Here is a 19,010-nt window from a genome sequence, read left to right as displayed (position 1 = left end):
GAGAGAAGTGTATATGTTTGTGTGTGGGTGGGGGGGGGGGGGGGGGGTGTGTGTGGTGATGCGGGGGGGGGAGGGGGGGGGGGGTGTGTGAGTGTGTGAGAGTGTCAGTGTGTGTGTGTGTGTGTGTGTGTGTCAGTGTGTCTCTGTGTGTGTGTGTGTGTGTGTGTGGGTGTGTGTGTGGGTGTGAGAGAGTGTATATGTGTGTGGTGTGGTGTGGTGGTGTGTTGTGTGGTGTGGTGTGTGTCAGTGTGAGAGGTGTGTGGGTGTGTGCGTCAGTGTAAGAGTGTGTGTTGGTGTGTGTGTGTGTGTATGGTGTCTGTCTGTGTGTGTGACTGTGTGTGTGAGTGTGTACGTGTATGTGTGAGTGTGTATGTGGTGTGTGTGTGTATTGTGTGTGTAGTGTGTGTGTGTGTGTGTGTGTGTGTGGGTGTGTGTGTGTGTGTGTGTGTGTGTGTGTGTGTTGTGTGGTACCTGTGGAATGATGCCTTGTTGTCCAGGCTCTTGTTTTCCCATCATGGTGTAGGATTTTCCGGCTCCGGTCTGACCGTAGGCCAATATACAGACGTTGTAGCCCCTCAAAAGCGTGAAGCAGCATCTCCTCCCCGATGTCCAGATACACCTGTGCCGCTGGGACGCGAACGCTGGGTCGTCCTCCTGCACACACACACACACACACACACACACACACACACAGTGAGTTCAGAGGCGCAGGAGCTCAGACAGCAGCAGTGAACGGCAGCGCAGGATCTTACCGTGCTGTGAGACCAGTACGAATAGTCAAAGCTGAAGTTCTTGGCTGCTTCTTTGGGTTGTTTGGGGTTCCAGATGCCTGTGAGACGACAAACACAACAGAGTGAGACGATCAGTGACTCGCTCCGGAAGATGAGCAGCTCATGCTCCCTTCTAAGACATCGCAGACGGTGATATTTCTAATAAATAAGTGCAGTTGTGGATTTAAAATGCATTAAAAAAAATCCCAGGTTCGCTGTGCTTGTAGGGGCTGTTTATTTACCTATATCTACTGTATATTTAACTATAAAATATCAAGTAATTATATATATCATAGTATTAGTATAATTGGATTATTGCAATTATTATTATATTATTATAATATAACATTATATTATTATTACTATTATCATTAGTAATTAAAATATTAAACAAAATACAAAATATTGCCATTGCAATATTTCACTGTAAAATACAAAAATTGAGTATTAAAGAAAAATATAATCTAATAAATTTTGATAACGATTGTACTGTAAAATATAATCAAATTATTATTATAAATATTATTATTATTATTCCTTTTGATTTTTATCATTACTGAATTAAAATATTAAACAAAATAAGAAATATTACTATTGTAATACTTCACTGTAAAATCCAAATTGAGTATTTAAGAAAATATGATAAGAAGAAATGTTGATAATAATTGTACTGTAAAGCATCATATAAATCCCTGCTGGTGTGTTTGCACTCACAGGTGGAGCTTCCCTGCATCTGTATGACACATTTAGCATCTCGGCTGGTTTCGCGGGAGTTGAAGGGCCGAACTCTCACCGCTACCTTCACTGAGGCGGCCATCCTGAAACACAGAACAACAACCAATCAGGATCAGTCCCTCCGGACCAATCAGAGCTCAATGTTGCTCTGTCAATCACATCCAACTCCTAGAAACCCTGACATGAGAGGTGTTAAGAATAGAACACTAGTGAGAAGTCTGAACTTTTGTCAGTGAACAAATGAGTCACAAAAGAGATCATTACACTGGACATAAAAGGACAAGTCGAGCACACTGCAGCGTGGGATAGAGTATCTAACACAGTGTGGCAGATCTGAGTGAAGTGACGTGTGATGTTGGCCCAAGTATGGTGACCCATACTCAGAGTTTGTGCTCTGCATTTAACCCATCCAAGTGCACACATACAGTAGTGGACACACACACACCGTGAACACACACCCGGAGCAGAGGGCAGCCATATTGCTGTGGCGTCCGGGGGTCAGTTGGGGGTTCAAACCTTGCGCACGGGTTTCACCTCAGTCGTGGTATTGAGGGTAGAAGAGAGTTCTGGTATTCACTCCCCCCCACCGACAATTCCTGCCGGACCTAAGACTCAAACCGTGACTTCTGGTTACAAGTCCGACTCTCTAACCATTAGGCCACGACTGTCCCAAACATGGAGCCGTATGTTTGCCGTAAGCAGTGGCTGGGACCCGGGAAGAGATGGCACGGACCGATGAGGACCCCCCCGCCTTGATAGTGGGCCATCTTCGGCTGCCAAGCCTTCATCCTGAGGGTCCCTGTCAAGAGGAGGAGAGAGCTTGCGGGGATGACCAGCCCCCAAGCGCCATGTTCTGCATCATGTCCCCTTTGTTCATGTAGGTGACAAATGCAATGTTCTGTTTTCTGTTCATGCAATAAAGACACACACATCCTCTCAAAAATAGTTGTTTCCTCCTCATACTACAAATACTGCGTCACTTGCCCTGCCTCAGAGCAGTGCGGAGTCGCGGTCTGTATCTGTTATGGCTTCCCAGTGACACAGGGATGCCGGCAGACCTGAGGCCCATCAACCGAGCACTTCAAAAGCACGACCCTTAAGCAGATCCTGGCACAAATTTGTCCTGGGGACTGGATTGCATCCGTGGATCTGAAGGACGCATACTTCCATATTCAGATTGTGATGCGGCACAGGCACTTCCTGAAATTCCCGTTCGAGGGCAACAGCATACCAGTATTCGGTTCTTCCTTTCGGACTGGCTTTGGCACCGCACATGTTTTCAAAGTGCATAGATGCAGCGCTTTCCCCCCCTCAGAGCGAGTGGTATGCGCATCATCTGGACGACTGACTAATTTTGGCCCATTCAAGAGATGTGCTTATCCATCATATGGACATGCTGCCTCACCATCTGGACTCCCCTGGACTGTGTGTGAATGTACAGAAGAGCGTTTTCACCCCGAGTCAATCTATTACATATCTGGGCATGTGTTTCGACTCAATGGAGATGCGAGCACGCCTCTCTCTCTAGAGACCATCTCTGCAGCAGTTCAGACTGTGCCGGTCTGTTCCTCTGAGGGAATTCCAGAGGCTCCTGAGACTTATGGCGTCTGTGTCATTAGTTTGTCACCTCGGTCTTCTGCACATGGGGCCGCTACAGTTGTGGCTGAAAGATCGAGTCCTGTGGAGAGCATGGACCAATATGTTCACCAAATGTTCAGCAGGGGGGTTCCCCTAGGGCTGGTGAGAGTGTGCACTGTGGTAACGATGAATGCGTCAACCACAGGCTGGGGAGCAGTGTGCCAGGGCGTTCCGGCTTCAGTGTGGTCAGAGTCTCAGAGCAGGTGGCACATAAACCACTTGGAACTAAAGGCGGTATTCTTAGCTCTAAAGCCCCAACAAAATGTCTGTGGTTTTGTACATAGATCGCCAGGGCAGCGTATGCTCCAGTGCCCTTTTCAAGCAGGCTGCGGGTCTTCTATTATGAGCGGATCGTCCTTTACTCTCCATCAGAGCAGGGCATACCCCGGTCTCCTATACTGCAGTGCAAACATGCTCTCGAGGAAGAGAATTCCTCACAGAGAGTGAAGGCTGCATCCCAGCTTGATCCGGATGATTTAGGATTGCTTCGGGAAGACAGAGGTGGATCCGTATGCGACAAGCCTGTTCTTTTCATTGTCCCACTCCCCACTGATGGGGGACGTTCTGCTGGCTGAGAGGCAGACTTTATGCATTTTCCAGGTGAAGATTTTGCCTCTGATATCATGCAAAATCAGCGAAGAGAAGGCGTCAGTGATCCTCATTGCCCCGAAACTGGTCGAATCAACCTTAGTTTCCGGACCTCAGGGAGATGCTGGTGGCTACCCCTTGGTGGATTCTCCTCAGAAAGGAGCTACTGTCTCAAGCGGATGGCTTTTATCTGGCACCCCATCCCGAGCTGTGGAGCCTGCACGTCTGGCTACTTCAGGGATCCTAGAGGAGCTAAGCACCCTGCCTCCCCGTGTGATTGACATGATCACGGAGTCTCGTGCACTCTACTAGGTGTTTGTATGCATTTAAATGGGAAGTGTTTATGAAATGGTGCTGTGATGAAGATATCGACCCGGCGAGCTACCTCTTGTCGAATGTGCAGCACATGCTCGATAACAGGAGCCTGCCATCAGCGCTGAAGGTTCATGTGGCGGCTGTTACTTAGATTTTTCATTCACCAGTTTGACGGGTAAACTGATTGGGAGGCACACATTGGTGGTCAGATTTCTCAGGGGGGGGTGAGGAGATTACACTCCCCACACCCACCGTCTGAGCCACCGTACTTACTTTCCTCCTTAGCGCTGGTTCTGAAAGCTCTCTCTCTATCCCTGTTCGAGTCCCTGGATTCTGTTGCTATGAGGAGGCTCTCCCTCTTTAAAACTGCACTTACTAACTACCTTGTTATGTGGGAGTGTTCTAACTTGTGTTTTGTTGCAGTTACTCAGTAGCTCACCTGCACTCAACTGGTTAATTGACTTGTAGTACAGTTAAAACAGTAGTTAATTGCTTCGGCTAAGTGCATAGGAGATTTGCACATGCTCTCGGATGAGGATTGTATTCGTTTTGGACCTGGGGACTGCAGTGTTACTCTCTGGCCCAAACCAGGCTACGTGGCTAAATCTCTTTCCATCCCCTTTATGGCGAAGGTCATTTCCTTGCTTGCTTTATCAACTGAGCTGTCGACCTCGCATGACACCTAGGCTCAGAGCGCCATTCGTCCTGTAGGGGCCTTGAGGATCTATATTGACCACTCTGCCACCTTTCATCAGTCTGAGCAGCTTTTTGTGTGCTATGGTGGCTGTGCTAGTGGACGAGCAGTATCTAAGCAGAGGCTTTCTCACTGGATAGTGGACACTATTGTGTCGGTGTATGCGAGCCAGGAACAGGAATGCCCTCTCAACATCAGAGACCAAGGGGGGCGGGGCTTACCGATAGGTCAATTGTCCAGTTTACTGAACTGGCGTTATCTTACATGACTTCAAGTAATTGGAGAAGGGGAGGAGTTCCCACATGCAGTTCTCGCAATGTCTCATTCCTGCTCTCAGGAGACCTAGGTTACGTAATCGGAGACATTCGTTTTAGTTCATTTTAAATTTGCATCTCCAATGTATCCCGATTTAAGGATGTTCAGATAAAACAAATACTGTGGAAGAGATTCATTTTTGCAGCTCATGCGATATTTAATGCTGAGACTATGAATTTAAGACTCTCTGCTCTGATTTAAGACCCACAGGAACCCTGAATGTGTGAATATCAAACACAGTCAGAAATGATGGCATCACATGAGAAGATCACCAGGAGTTAAAGATTACACCGTCAGATCAATAGACTGAAAGAATGAGAGACTTTGAGCTGATGAATCCCTTACATCAACTCACTTCAGCTATTCACACACACACACTCACACACACACACACACACTCAAAGTCAGAGGGTGTTTAAAGGGCAGAGAGGAATGTCATGTGTGTTTGCTGTTTAGTTGCTCCAGCTGTCACAATGAACACACACACACACACACACACTCTCAGCTCTAGTCTGTTCAGACATGTTGTGTCCAAGTTACTCAGAATAAAACGGTAATTATAGGATGATTTAATAAAACACATGCAGGAGTAGTTTTAAAGGGATACTCCACCCCAAAATGAAAATGTTGTCATTAATCACTCACCCCCATGTCGTTCCAAACCCATAAAAGCTTAGTTCGTCTTCGGAACACAATTTAAGATATTTTGGATGAAAACCGGGAGGCCTATCAGCCGCGGCACTGTTTTCTTTCAAATGAAAGCGTAAATACACGTAGAAAACGTATCCTTGTGCCACGGCTGACACAGAAGAGCGTATGCTGTCTATTTTCAGCTCATATTCTCCAAAATGGCACTGCGCTGATTTGGAGAGACACAGAGGAGAGGACTTGTTGAATAAAGTCGTTATTTTTGTTTTCTTCGTGTACAAACAGTATTCTAGTCGCTTTATAACGTTACGGTTGAGTCACTGATGGCAGATGGAGTATTCTGACGATGCTTTTCATTCTTTCCTGGAGCTTGACACTGTTATTTATTTGTCAGTCTATGGGACAGTCACAAGCCTCACGGTTTTCATCCAAAATATCTTAAATTGTATTCCGAAGACGAACTAAGCTTTTATGGGTTTGGAACGACATGGGGGTAAGTGATTAATGACAAAATTTTCATTTTGGGGTGGAATATCCCTTTAATAATATAATAAAATGCAATGCAAATACTTTAATCATTAAAACTCAATTTATTAACTCTGTAACGCCACTCTATTACATTTGATTCATGAATTTCTAAGGCTCTAAATGATCATCATGATTATACTCTGCTGTTTTGACTGGTTGATAGTTCAGAGTGTTTATCCAGTCAGAGCTCTTTTAGTGTAATCAGCTTCAGCTGCTGCTTCTGGTGTCAGATCAAGAGGTCAACATCTAAACCTGAAGCAACTCAGCTTTACTTGATTCTCCATCAATCATGTTTTAGAGTCTCAACCTGAAGCAACTCAGCTTTACTTGATTCTCCATCAATCATGTTTTAGAGTCTCAAATCTGATCATCAGGGATCTTTTGAGGAGCGTTTTGTTTCCAGAAGCTTTACTTTTCTCTGTTCCTCAGCGGAGGAATGATCTTCACAAGCCTCCAGAACATCTCACATCTTCTGAGGAGCCTTTATTTCTTCATCTCTCAATCACTGCATTATATGTTTGGATCATTTACATCTCATCTTATTACTGGAGATACAGAGCCATGACTCATATTTAGATCAGTTTATGTCAGTATCTGCTGAACTGTTCTCACTTCATCAGATTCATAAAAGCCAAATCATAACACATGCAAACTTTTCGTCTAACATAAACATCTAAGAAACTTTTAAAACATCAGATTTTTTACTATTGTTTGATATGATTGTGTATTATATGAAATTAAAAAACGTAGTTCCCGGAAATCAGAGGGAACTGTGAGGGGAAATGACTCACCTTCTTCACCGAGTGCTGCTGGTCCTCCGGTGTGTTTACCGTGAGTTTACCGGGGGACTCGGGCGGGGGCGCTCCGGCTCACCGACTTTCACTCTATTTATATTTACACGCAGACTTTGACCGTATTTGCCGTTATTTTTCCGTTATCCGCGCGGGTGCTGCCGGATGCCTCTCTCGTGAAGTCCCAGAGCCCGCCGGTGTGTCCGTTAGACGCGGTCACGAGCGCCGGTGAGAAACTTTCCGGCGGAGGCCGCGCGCGCCCGATCGCCCGCAATCCCGTCGGTGATGGAGCTCCTCGGCCGCCGGGAGGCTCGCTCGGCGTGTTTCGGGGCCGCTGAGGGTGTTTTTAGGGAGAAAAAGATGAAAAATAAAGAAGAAAAAGTCGCCGCTGGCCGCGGTGTGTGCGCGCGCCCCCGCCCCGTCCAGTCCAGCGAGTGACGTCACGACGGCGAACCGGACACCGAGGCGGAACTTCAGACACACACACAGTCACATTTACACACGGATACAGTGATGTGCCAAAACCATGATATTTTATTCAGTATAAATAGGCCTAGGATATAAAGTTATTTTAAATGGTAAAAAAACACGATATTAACATTACTGTTTTAATGAAGCGATAGACACTTTTTCTAAATTCTGTCTATTTTCCACGCGTTGTATTAATAGTACAGTCATGAAAACACATTTTCAAACACTGCTAAAGGAGCTTTGCTCCAATATCCCAAAAAAAAAAAAAAAAAAAAAAAAAAAAAAAAAATTTATATTATTTTTATAGTTAGGCCTATCTAAAAAAGAAATCACTGGAAGCATTTGACCAGAAGAATATCATGAGAAACAATTCAGTCAAATGTTTGTTGTCTTTTGTTTAATTGCACGAAATTCAAGTAAACCTTAAAAGCATGTTTCTACATTGATGCAGAGTTTGTGGTGACAGTATTTATACAAATAGAAAAAAACAAACTAAATTAATTAACTAATTAAATAATTAAGATTTTTACAAACTGTGTGACCAGAGCCGTGATTCAGACTTTATTCGAGTTTTATTCTGTAGTCTGAACATTCTTCACAGAGTGTGTGTTTATGATAATGATTTTACTGTAGAGGCGCATGAGAGTCACATGATGCGAGTGTGTGTGTGTGTGTGTGTGAGAGAGAGAGAGAGAGCATAAAGTGTGTGTGTTTGTGTGTGTGTGTGTGTGAGAGAGTGAGAGAGAGTATGTGAGTGAATAACGTGTTGTGTATGTGTGTGTGTGTGTGTGTGTGTGTGTGTGAGTCGATATATAAAGAGTGTGTGTGTGTGAGAAAGATAAGGTGTGTGTGAGTGAGTGTGGTGTGGTGATATGTGTATGAGTGTGTGAGAGAGTGAGCATAAGGATGTGTGTGAGATAAGAAAGAATAAGTGTGTGTGTGTGTGTGTGGTGTGGTATATATATATATATATAATGTGTATATATATATATGTGTGTGTGTGTGTGTGTGTGTGTTATGTGTGTATGTGTGTCAAATTAAATCAAATTAAAGTGTGTGTATAGAGAGATGACGAGAGATATGTGTGTGTGAGAGAGAGAAAAAGCGTGTGTGTGTGTGTGTGTGTGTGTGTGTGTGTGATGGTTTAGGGAAATCTGGATGCAGGTGTTTCCTGAGACACACACATAATTTTACCACAGTAATCACAGTTTCCAGTGTAGTTACTGTCACTGAACAATAGTAAATGTGTGTGTGTGTGTGTGTGTGTGTGTGTGTGTGTGTGTGTGTGTGATGATTCATATGAAGGTTTATCTTCACGAGTTCACACTTACACGTGATCAGAAAGAGTAAAGGTTAATTGGCGTGTTTAAACATATTCGAGTTCGTTTAGTGTTCTAGTCTCGTAACTAATGAATCACTTCATTCGGTCTCGGTGTGAATGGGTCTAGATAATGCTCATTAACGAAAATGCTTCACAGCAGCACGTGACAGCACAAGGGCTGCAGACACACTCGCCGGTTACCGTCAGCAGCGCGTGACCGGTGACAGCAGCAGCGGGACGCGCGTGCGCGTGCGGGAATATTCGGTCCCGTTATCTCACCCTCAGCGAACCGAACACACGCAAGCTCGAGAACACACCCGGTCAGAGCGGCGGGAACGGATCGATCCACGCGCGATGAGCGGCGGCGTGTACGGCGGAGGTAAGATAAGTGATCGCACATCACCATGACAACCGCATCCGCCAGCATTCCGGGTATCACGGTATTCATCGACACAGTATGTAGATGTGCAGAATACATGCTTTTACCACGGTACCCCTGCTGGCTTCTGGCTAAAGATTTAATTTGTCATATATTAGTATTACTGTATGAATGTCAGTTTCTGCTCTGGCTAAACTGCTTACAGCACGGCGGTGTGACCAATTTTGATCACGTGACACATCAGCTAATAGTAATTAGGTTTTTCACAATCAAGCTGAGCACAGAGATGAGGAACTTCAGCTGTTAACGAGATCAACTTCCCCGCATCCAGAAACTCACACAGAGCCACGGACAGACATCTTCCTCTGCTCTCCGCATGTGAACGAGCCAATCAGAGATCATCACTGACCAGAAGACATAGCAGATCACAAACATTCACTTTATGGGTTTATGTAAATCTGCTTTAAAATAATCTGATCAGACTGAGCTGGTATTGATATGATCAGACTGTTCTAATACTCACACCGTCTCTGTGTGTGTCAGATGAAGTGGGCGCTCTGGTGTTTGACATCGGCTCCTTCTCCACTAGAGCAGGATACGCAGGAGAGGACTGTCCGAAGGTAACCACCCTATCTGTCTGTCTATACATCCATCCATCATATATTAAATTATTATTCAGTAATATCATCAGTTATTTAACACTATCAGAGTTGATCTGAATAATGACTCTAATTGATTAATTTTTGCAACATGGATACCGTTCTTTTTTCTGTTTCTCACTTTAAAGCTGCGTTGAAACCGTCTGTACTGGTATAAATAAATTGACTTGACACGATTGAGCCATAAACCCAGAGCTTTGAGAATCATCCTGAAGGTCTGGAGGTCACTGATTATCATCACTTACGTTCCTGTGTGCTTGTGTATAGGCAGATTTCCCCACCACCATAGGAGTGAATGCTGAGAGGAGGGGCCAGCTGACATGGGGGCGGAGCAAGAGATCAACAGTGGGAGGAGTTTATTACACTAGATAACCACAGCCCTGCATGTGCCACGTCGGGTGTAGAACTCATCTCTCCACTGAAGAACGGCATGAGTACGACACTCTCTCTCACACTCACACACACACACACACACACACACACACACACACACACACCACTCACACACACCGACACCACACACACCACTCACGACACACATCACACACCACACTCACATCACCTCACTCACTCACACATCACTGACACACTCGCAACACACACCCCACACACACACACACACACACAAACACACACTCTCACACACACACACACACACACACACACACAGTCACCCACTCACACACACACACACACACCACACACACACACTCACAACACTCACTCCACACATACACGCACACACACACGGCACACACACACTCACACTTACACACACACACACTCACACTCACTCAAACACACACCACACATACACACACACACTACCCACACACACACTCACACACACACCACACCACACTCTCTCACACTCACCACACTCACGTCACACACACCACACACACACACACCAACACACACTCACACTCACTCTCTCTCACACACACACACACACACACACACACACAATTTAATATCAAATACAAAAGTATATTCTGCAGAATGTCTCTGTTTCTATTGTGTTCTCAATTGAACTCTTTTAAGTGAGGACTGAATGCATTAAAGCCATAATCGACCACATCTACAGCAAACACATCAAATCTGAGCCCAGGGAATTTACACCCTGTTCTGATGTCTTAAGCTCCTGTGAGTACATCAACACTCTTACAGGAGTTCTTGACCAAAAAATTCAATGATCTGAAAATTTACTCATCCTCATGCCATCCCAGATCAGGATGAGTGTGTTTCTTCATCAGGAATGCAGTATTGCATCAGTGTCTCATCAATGGATGCTCTGCAGTGAATGGGTGCCGTCAGAATGAGAGTCCAAACAGCTGATAAAAACATCACAATAATCCACAAGTAAATCCACAGCACTCCAGTCCATCAGTGAACATCTGGAGAAGACAAAAGATGAAACACATCCAGCATTAAGATGTTTTTAACTCAAATACATAGAGTCCTATAATCCATAATAACACTTCCTCCATGAAAAAGTGTTTCTGGTGTGAATCAGGAGAGAAATCTTCAAATACAAAAAACTTTAAACAGCTCTAAACAAATATGTGTCTGGAGACAACACCAGAACACTTTTTCACTGCAGGAAGCTTGTTATTATGGATTATAGGACTCTATGTATTTTAGTTAAAAACGTCTTAATGCTGGATGGTGTGTTTCATCTTTTGTCTTCTCCAGATGTTCACTGATGGACTGGAGTGCTGTGGATTACTTGTGGATTATTGTGATGTTTTTATCAGCTGTTTGGACTCTCTATTCTGACGGCACCCATTCACTGCAGAGCATCCATTGCTGAGACACTGAATGAGCAATGCTACATTTCTACAAATCTAATGAAGAAAGACAACAACTCATCTACATCTGGGATGAACTGAAGGTGAGGACATTTTTAGCAATTTTTCATTCTGAGTGGGAACTTTTTCTTTTAAACAGTAGATTAGAGGATAAATATAAATGTAATGCCATATGAGCTCTAGATCTGCATGTTTATATTGTAATTCAACATTTTCTGTTTGCAGTACGTTTTCTTTAATGTTTGTGTTTGAGTTAAATCTCAAAGAACTGAGACCGAGGCCATTGTCTGTATTTTTCATCTGAAGTAATGTTAGCATGTTTCTTAAACTCATGACAGTGGAACTCCATCCCAGCGCAGCAAGGGTGCCCAATAAAGAGCTAGAAAAATATACTAACAGAACTCATCATTTGAGCATTACAACATCCCTGCCTTCTTCCTGTGCAAAGACCCTGCCGTGCAGACAATAGAACCTCACCGCCATTAGCGTACGACTGCTGGGCCCCCAAAAGCCAAGGGCCCTCCAATCAGACAGCACCACTCGGGAACATCAGCCAATCAGAATCCAGAGAGGGTCTAAAATGAGTGGCCCTCATGTGTTAAAGAGCGCACAGGCTAATGATTAAGTCATGATGTTTGTAAGTGACCTTAACCTGAGCTAACTGCAGCTTTCTGCTAATTTTTAATCGGTCGAGCCACGGGCCTTGGTGCTTAACTTCTGGACAGCTGGTTAGTCTTATGGGTCGCACAACAACACCATATTCACTGCCATCCCAGTGCATGATGGTACGTCCTGCCAGCAAGGTAAATAGAAGACCGTGCATTAGTTAGTGACATGATCCATCATAAGGCCTCTAAATTATCAAAACTTTGCATGCTGATAAACCTATTTTATCTATTAACACATATGCAAACTTTTTGTTCATGCCCAGAAACAAAACAAGGCGTTTCAGCAGCTAAGCCATTTTTTTTATTAAACAAATGCCTAACTTATATGTCTTTAACAGGGTTTTTCAGCGTACAGAGTTAGTCACATATTAAACGAGGTCAAGAAATAAGTCCACCCTTTATTTCTATAGCGCTTTGACCTATAACAATACAGCATTGTATTAGACCAATGACTGTATTACAGTTACAGACCAATAGAAAATAGTGATTCAATGATGCAAGCCAGAAGACCAATGCGAATTCAAATGTTATAAAGATGCTGTATACCTCTGAATGATGGTGTTTCAAGAGTATCATTTTATAATTTTATGTTCAAACAATAGCTCCTAAGCTTCTAATGTGAATTTACATTGCCATAAGCACATAAAAATGTAGAAACATACACAAAATTGGCACAAACGCATCAGAACAGCTATCATTTGATCATGAATTCCTGTATTTGCCTGAATCATAAACCGCCCCTTAATCAGAACGCTTATCTGATACTTTGAATTCAGAGCGCGCGAATCGCGAAGATCATTCGGAGCGATTCAGATCAATCGACTTCGGTTGAGAGTCATTTGAACAGATGATTCATATTGGGACTTTCGGAGAGATTGGTGAATCATTTCAGATTCATTCGTGATCATTGATTCAGATCGGACTTCGGAGCGGAGCTTCGTGATCATTTGATTCATATTGGGATGCAATCAGGCGATTTGATTTTTGATTCATATTGGAGAGCTTTCATTTGATTAGCGGGAGTTCGTCGAGTTCGTGAATTCATTTGATTTCAGATCGGGGACTTCGGATGCGAGGTTCGTGATCAGTTGATTCATATTGGGACTTCAGAGCGAGTGTTCGTGAATCTTTTGATTCAGATTGGGACTTCAGAGCGCGTTCGTGATCATTTGATTTAAGATCGGGACTTCGGAGCGCGTTCGGAGCGAGTTTGTCGTGAATCATTGATTCAATCTTAGAGCGAGTTGATTCAGATACTTCGGAGCGGACCCATTCAGAGGCGAGTTGTGAAGCTTTGATTCGATCGGGACTTCGGATGCGAATCTTTTGATTCATATTGGGACTTGGGACGGAACTTCTTAGAGCGAGTTTCGTGAATCATTTGATTCTAGACTCGGAGCGCGTGACTTTTGATTCGGAGCGAGTTCGTGAATCTTTGTTAATCATTTCGATTCCGTGAATCATTTATTCAGATAGGGACTTCGGAGCGAGTTCGTGAATCATTTGATCAGCAGATCGGACAGAGGCGAGTCAATGCGTGAACTTCATTTTGATTCATAACACTTGGGATCGGGACTTCAGAGCGCTGAATCGAAACAATTTGATTCAGTGAATCGCAAAACAATTTTGATTCAGAGCGCGAAATCGCAAACAATTGACTCAATCGGGACTTCGGAACTCGCGATCAGTTCGTGAAACAATCCGATTTGGATGTTGGTGATCCTTTGAGAGTCGGGGACTTCAGAACGCGAGTTCGCAAACAATTTGATTCAGATGGGACTCTCGGAGCGAGTGTGAAATCTTTGATTTGATTCAGGATCGGGAAACAATTTGATTCAGATCAGCGAGTTGGTGAATCATGATTCAGAATTAAGAGATGCGAATTCTGAAACATTTGGATTCAGATGCGGGTCTTCGGAGCGAACGTTGCGTGAATCATTTGAATCACTTGCTTCAGAGAGGATTTAGAGCGCGAATCGAACAATTTGTTTCGATCGACCCGCGGAGCGAGTTCGTCAAATCTTTTGCTTCCTAGTTGGGACTTCGGATCGCGAGTCGGTGAATCATTTTGATTCAGATCTGGACTTCGAACGCGACGCAAACCATTTGAGATCGGGACTTCGTGAATCATTTGATTCAGACCGGGAATCGGGAGCGGAAGTTTTGGTGAATCATTGAGCGAGTAAGATTCGTGAATCAAACAATTTGATTCAGACGGAACTCGGAGGAGTTCGTGAATCTTTGATTCAGATAGGACTTCGGAGCGAGTTGGTGAATCATTTGGTGAATCATTTGGTGCTTCACTTGATTCGTGGGACTTCAGAGCGCGAATCGCAACAACAATTTGATTCAGATCGGGACTGCGGAGCGATGTTGGTGAATCACTTTGCTTCAGATGAGGGACCTTCACAGAGCGCGAATCCCAAACAAGTTGTATGTCAGATCGGTACCTTCAGAGCGCAATCGCAACAAAACAGTTTTTTTTTGATTCAGATCTGGACTTCAGAGCGGCGAATCGCAAAACAATTTGATTCAGAGGGGACTTCAGCAGAGCGCGAATCGCAAACAATTTGAGTCGATTCGGGGACTTTCTAGCCGAATCGCAACAATTGTTTCAGATCGGACTTCGGAGGCGAGTTTGGTGAATCATTTTGATTCAGATCGGGACGTCAGAGCGCGTTCATGAATTCATTTGATTCTTATTGTATGACTCGGAGATGAGGTTCCTGAATTCATTTGCTTCAATTGTGACTTCGGAGAGAGTTCATGAATCATTTGACTTGCAAAGAAAATAAGTTCAAAACATGTACAATGTCGTCTTAACAAATCCAAAAATTATGTGCTATTCCACTTTGCCTGAAAACATAACATTTCTTTAAACTGGTGGCCCTCGCAGCTCTATCTGATCTTGTAAGATGGGTTTAAAGGCATATTCAGGGGATTATTGATATAGAGTTAGGGTTGTTCAACTGCAGTTTACAGAGCAATCAAAAGTATCGGTTTGATCATCAGAATGTTGTTTCCAGCACTCAAACTCGTGACCAGCAGCAGTGCAGATGATGTTGCGGGTGTGGCTCTTGTGTCAGGGATCGTTTTGAAGTCTCTACTGGTCGGTGATTTCAGTACCATGCAGTGCAGGGAAGTGTTTCAGGAGATGCACATTGGACACGGTTCTCCATAACATGATCGCGTCTAATGGTAGAGTCGTCTCAATCGACTGTTCTCCCCGTGTGTGTGGTGTTCAGTCTCTCAGTCCTGTGTGTGTCCGTCAGGAAGCCCGTGGGGAACGGAGCTCCGCCGCGTCTGGACCCAAGAAAGACAAACTCACAACTCCCCTGCCCTCACCAAATCCTTGCACACATTACATGTGCAACGTAAGAGTCTGCCAAGAACCATAAGAACGACACGTATGTGACGTGAGTGTAATGTGATCGATGAATGTCCACTCTTTCAGGAGTTATTGATTCAGTTTCCAGGAATCGGTGCTGTCAGGTGTCTGACAATTCCGTATGATGCACAGTGAGTACATGTAAACGCACATACACTCACGGAACATACATGAATACACTGTAAAACACACACACACGTAAACGCACCACATATGTAAACATGCACACGCCACACACATAATACACATTACATGTAAAATGCATGCGGACACACACGTGTAAATGCACACTTTTCACATGTAAAGCACATACACATACAAGCATAAAGTGCACATGCACACGTTGTCAACAACGCACCCCAAAACGTTACTGCAAACACAGACAGTAACCTGCACACAACCTAAACAATACACCCTTGAAAGCACACACAGACGTAAACACACACAGGTAATGTACATGCCACACAAAAAGTAATGCACACAGACATGCAATAACACACACAACCCTTAACACGCACACACACACACGTACAATGTCACACAACCTGCAAATCCCGCGAGCGCACACACATGTAAATTCACATGCACACACATGTACAACACACACACATACACTTAACGCACACAACGTGCGTAACTGGCGCACCATGTACCACCAACACGATGAACACATGCACATTCACATGGTTTGGTTAAAAAAAAAATAGACATGCTTAACCAAACACACACTAGTAAACCACACATCACGTAATGACATATGACACCACACACAAAACGTAAATGCACACACAAGACGTAAACACCACACACAAGTAAATGCACAAACAGACAGGTAAACACACCACAAATATCTTAAACGCACACAAACACGTGCGTAACGGCACACATGTACACAGGCATGTAAATGCACGACATGTAAACATGCACATCACATGTAAATACACACACACACATGCTTAACAAACACACACCCACCACAACACCATCCACCTTATAAACACACACACACAAACACACACAAGCGTAATGTACATATGTTCACACCACCATGTACACACACATTTAAACACACAATACACGGAATATGCTACCCATAACAAGTATGTATGTAGAACACAATCCAGCGTACACAATTGTATACCTACGGAACTACAGTTTCAGACTCTCTCAAATGTACACAGCATATCTGATGGTGGTATGCTGTCCGTGTTGGTTAAGGGTTGCCGCCACAGTTGCGATCGGACGTATTTTGTGAACTTATGTGTAGTTAGATGCCGATGGCGGATGTAGTCTAGTGACTATCATGATCGTCATACGGAGCTGATTGTAGGCTTACGGTATGCCTACTATCCTCCAGTATAGGTATGTACTGTTCAGATACGGTCCAATGTGAAGGCCTGAGAGTATAGATAAGTATCACCACAGGGATGTGCTATACTAGCTAGTACGCCGTCCTGATCATGGGTTGTTGTGTGCTTCAAAGTGCTGATGGAGATGATGGTTTCCTGCAGAGGAAGGAGTTGTGTGATGTTGCACCTGCACCATGTGCTGTTCTGGGCCGTCTTCTCAGGGTATGTCCCTCAGGGGAACACACAATGTACGGGTCGTTCGGAACCACGTGGTCTACTATCCAGCATCGGCACATGAGTCGTGACATCGACATGGACGGCTCGGTCGGCTTGAGAGAGGAGAGAATCACACGCCCCGCTTACTGCATGTTATGTACAGTTGCCTGCTAATCCACGATGCAACTGCTGTTTTATTTTTTTTGGAGTAACTTTTATTCTTTGGTCTTTGTATGAAGGTATGTGTTGATTTGCGTTGTGTGTGTTGTCGCTTGCTGTTGAGGGGTGTCCTCATGTAGTACTGGCAGTTGATGTGGTGTTAGTTTGTGGATAGTACCGGAGGAAAAGGAAAAGTTTTTACCGGAGGAATAGGGAAAGGAAACACGATAATGCAGGTGGCTTCACAGAGAGAGACCTCAACAGAGAAACGTCTCAGAAAGCGCCGCGACGTGTGCCGACTGAAGTCCTTGATACTCTGCTTGCTGCGTCTGTTCTCCGGTCTGATCTATTCCTCACTGTAGACTGTCTCGGGTGGTGGTGTCGGCAGAGCCACCCGTTAGACAGGCAAGGACAGGGAGCCAGACCACAGTGACCGTACAGAGCATAGAGATTCATGAGACCTGAAGCGATCGCCTCTGTAGACTCTGTCATTTGAGAGGAGATTCAGCTCCGGATCGGTCGGCGAGGATTTCGGGAGTCGGCCGATGCCGTGGGCATCGTGGTGTGAGACACACAGCAGCTGCAGTAAACCACAGCTGCATCACGATGGAACCTGTGAGTCATATCAAAAACATTAGATATATGTATCTAGGTTTATGTTAGTTAGATATATAATCATGACCTGGATGTGCTGTGTGGGTCATCAGGGAACCTCCGCACAGCAGATGTGGATTTTAAAGCAAGGAGTATGATGAGGGAGGAAGAAGTGGATAAAGGGAACAGAGAAAGAAAACAGATGTGTGTGGAGAGAGGGGAAAGCTGGAGAAAGTGCCCCCTTCTGAAACACACAACACACGACACACACCCACACACGAATGAGCACACAATCAACACATTGCACACACCACAATCACAATGGACATGCGTTCATTCACAATGACTGCTCTGAATTATGTTTCATGTACAAACTACTTCTGAATACAGTATTTACAGTAATCATCGCGACGAAGTGGCATTTTGCCTCTGGTCAGATAGCATCGATAAGATCTGAGAGCGGCTCTTCATGTGTTATGGCGCTATTACAGGGGATGAGACTGACACATAAGCAGTGTGCAGACACCAGAATAGGGTAACTGAATATATTCTCCTACTAAGTATATACACACCATGATCCAAAAGGTCATAGACAAGTGTTAAGTCAAGAACTTACACACGCGTTCAAAGTTTAGATTTTTCCACATTTTTAATGCGTATTATGATTGTTGGGAAAAGTTGCTACATTTGCTTAGTGTACTTCTCTTAAGAGAAGTGTCTTCCAGTTCATGGAGTCCTAACAGTTAACTTGTTTCGTGTTACAGGAAGTAATATTCTGATATACAGCCTATTTGACGTGTTAATTTTCACGATTATATGCCATATCGCAATTTCTGGTTCGTCTCGTCCCCATGAGAAGTTAAGACCCTGTCTCAACTCAATATTAAAGACTTTCTCGTTCCATCTGAGCCCTTTTTAATATAGAGAGCATAGTATTCATATGAGGACTGAATCTAGTCGAGTCAGAGAACAC

At 44.2% G+C, this 19,010-nt stretch overlaps 1 long non-coding RNA gene and 1 pseudogene across 1 annotated transcript; one reads left to right on the top strand and one right to left on the bottom strand.

Moving 5' to 3' along the window:
* The window catches only part of LOC122134325, a 12,277-nt pseudogene extending 4,772 nt beyond the window's left edge, over positions 1-7,505 (bottom strand).
* A 1,305-nt stretch (positions 7,506-8,810) lies between these two features.
* On the top strand, positions 8,811-10,243 carry LOC122135180. Its single transcript, XR_006153385.1, has 3 exons — positions 8,811-9,193; positions 9,737-9,813; positions 10,120-10,243. It is a non-coding gene; the product is annotated as an uncharacterized LOC122135180 (long non-coding RNA).
* Positions 10,244-19,010: the final 8,767 nt, after the last annotated feature.

Source organism: Cyprinus carpio, chromosome A23 (genome assembly GCF_018340385.1).
Source record: "Cyprinus carpio isolate SPL01 chromosome A23, ASM1834038v1, whole genome shotgun sequence".
NCBI classification, from domain to species: Eukaryota; Metazoa; Chordata; class Actinopteri; order Cypriniformes; family Cyprinidae; genus Cyprinus; species Cyprinus carpio.
The sequence above is the reverse complement of the archived record's forward strand: the minus strand, read 5'-3'. Positions and strand labels throughout refer to the sequence as shown.